At 40.1% G+C, this 3012-nt stretch overlaps 1 pseudogene; it reads right to left on the bottom strand.

The window, feature by feature from the left end:
- Positions 1-1037: 1037 nt before the first annotated feature.
- On the bottom strand, positions 1038-2783 carry LOC120594401 (MICOS complex subunit MIC26-like; annotated as a pseudogene).
- Between the last annotated feature and the right edge of the window lie 229 nt (positions 2784-3012).

The raw sequence follows: 3012 nt of genomic DNA, 5'->3' as shown, positions 1-3012 counted from the left end.
GGGAGGGCTGTGCTCAGGAATGAGTCCAAACAGCTGAGAAGAGGGTGCCACCTTTCTCTGGATACTACTATATCTGCTGGACACTGTATCCTCTACTGACAGCCGTTGATATGATGGAGAGAGTCCTTCCTCTTGGTGACACAGCCCCTCTGATCCCCTCTACTCCCCAAAGGGCTAAAGCCCCTGTTTGACTCCTATAGGAATGTGGATAAAGTCCATCTCTGAACTTCGGAGTTTGTACCTACCCAGATGGTAATGCCCCAGAGCTGCTTGAGCCCCACTGTATTACATAGTTTTTAACAAAGCAGTCATTAACATTTTTAGTTCATTTTATATTTGTTTATAGTTTCTTTTCTCTTCATAAGACTCAGATATTTTGGGTCCACTGGGGGCTGTCTTGAGACTAATCTATGGACCAGACAATGGATGGTGATTTGAACTGAACACCATACCACAGTACCCCAGGGAAGCCATATCTAAATTTACATGCTTTTCTTAGTGTGAGTTTACTCTCTAAAAAGTCTCCTGGCTGGCTTGCTAAACAAAATCAAGGGATTTGCCCACACCTAATTACAGAGAGATAAACAACTGAGTTTCAAGCTGAAAATATCCCTTTCTATTCCAAACCAATTATAACAGAGAAGTGTTCTTAAAAATATTACAAACTCTCAATGTAAGGCATTTTTTATTTAACTAACCAGTATGTTCCATTCTCTAAACAAAAGCTTTTTCTTATTCATCCTGATATCCCTTTACACTGTACTTGATACATATACTTAATCTCTTACACCATTTATAGATTAGAAGTTTCAATCGTGTTAATATGACAATTCTCTCCAAAACTGACTTATAAATTCAGTGCTGTCCCAATAGAAATCCCGGCACACTAGGATTCTAAAGGTTATATGGAAAAAGCAAAGGACCCAGGATAACCAAAATATTTTGAAAATGAAGAACAAGGTGCCTGATTTCAAGACTATAAAGCTATAGTAATCAAGACTGTATAGTATTGGTATATAGAACAATGGAATAAAACAGTCTAGAAACAGGTCCACATGTACATATTCAAGTCATTTTTTTTAAAAGGTCACAAAGTAATTCAATGGAGAAAGATAGACTTTTCACCAAATGATGCTGGAACAATTGGATGTTGTCTTGGTCAGTTTGGGCTTCTATAACAAAAATACCACAGACTGGGTGGCTTAAGCAACAAACCTTTATTTCTCACAGTTATGGAATCTGGGAAATCCAAGATCAAGGTGCTGGAAGATTTAGTGTCTGGTGAGGACCCAATTCCTGGTTATAAACAGATATCTTCACATGGCAGAAGGGGAAAGGGAGCTCTCTGGAGTCTCTTATAATGGAACTAATCTCATTCATTCATTGAATAGCAAGCCACATTACTTCCTAAATAGCCCATACCTATTCAGATAGTGAGTGTACCCACTGGGGGCATCCATTGTAGAGGAAACTCTCAATAATTGGGAGAAAAAAATTACAATCTCTGTAGATACCAGCTTTTCCTCCAAGTAACCCCAGTGTTTGCTCAATGAGTCCATGTACAAAGTGGCCATGGAAGGAGGAATAGAGGTATGCAAGAGCCCAACGATATTGTCTTCTCTTACCAACCTGATCTGACTACTGTCACAGCTGAGTATGGAACCTGCCAACATCAGAGGCCAATGTTGGGTCCCTAACATGACACCATTTCCAGGGGGTACCAGCCATTCGCTTGGAGAAGGTTGATTACAGTGGACCTCTTCCACTACAGAGAGATAATGCTTCGTCTTTAAATGGAAATAATTAAACTTTTTTTAACTTGGAGTTTTAATTATGTGCATAAATAGCAACATGAAAATGAGGAGTTCTAAGGCTTGAACATTATCTTTAGGTGAAAGAATTTCAGATTAGTCCCCTTGTAGTATGGCATCACCCAAGATAACAAAGAGGCCTTTAGTATAGTTTTCCTGAAGAAGAAAGCCAGTTTATTACATTTAGTACTGACTTCTTTGCCATTTTTCTATAGAAATACTGGTTTACTGTAAGAAGTTTGCAATGTTTACCTATAACTGATTAAAACAGGCAGAGCATGGAGTATTCTACTTATTTCTCAGTGAATTCTTCACATTTCCTGGCTTTTGAAAGTTCTTCCACAAATCTTCTATGACTATGTATCCTCATAAACCCCAATCGTATAATTTCTCCGCACTGACCTGGAGAAATATGATGGCTTATTGTGGATAATAAAGAGAGGCAGCTAATCCCATAAAGCCAGGTGGACACACCAACTTCTTTATTTTTGAACCTCTAGCCAAAAGGAGTCAAACAATTCCAACAAAATCAATCATACCAAGTCTTGGAAAAAATCCAGGAGGTGCATTTTGGAGATATTCATAGCTGTCCAGCCCCCACTGAACCAAACTTTGCATCCTGGGTTCAGTTTGGGAGTATATTTCCTGATACCAACTTGTATATAGCTTGTAATAATGTTGGAGATGTGAAATGCTTTCTTCATGTTGGGTTCTTGGCTCCTCCACATGTTTAGACCCTCGAGAATGGAGTAGAGTGAAAGCTGATCAACCCTCATGGAAGTTTTGTGAGGTTCTTTCTTTTTCTGTGATGCATAGACCTTGAAGGTGAGCAGACTCAGGCTGGTCGGCCCCATGAACCTCTGAATTACCTTGAACATGTCACTGGCAGTGGCGGCTCTGGTGAGATCCCATAACCACACTTTTTAAGAGAGCAGTTTTATTGAGCTATAATTTGGATACCAAGAAATTTGGCCCTTGAAAGCAGGAGTCCCCAATCCCTGGGCCACGGACCAGTTAGGAACTGGGCCACACATGTGATCGGCCAGCAAGCGAGTGAAGTTTCATATGTATTTTCAGCTGCTCCCTAGCACTAGCATCACTGCTTCAGCTCCATCTCAGATCATCAGGCATTAGATTCTCATAGGAGTACCAGTCCCTGTTGCCAAAAAGGTTGGGGACCACTGCTTTAAACTGTACAATT

Source organism: Pteropus medius, unplaced genomic scaffold, assembly GCF_902729225.1.
Source record: "Pteropus medius unplaced genomic scaffold, Ma_sr-lr_union100, whole genome shotgun sequence".
In the NCBI taxonomy this organism is placed as follows: Eukaryota; Metazoa; Chordata; class Mammalia; order Chiroptera; family Pteropodidae; genus Pteropus; species Pteropus medius.
Note: the sequence above shows the minus strand (reverse complement) of the source record. Positions and strands in the feature narration are given on the sequence as shown.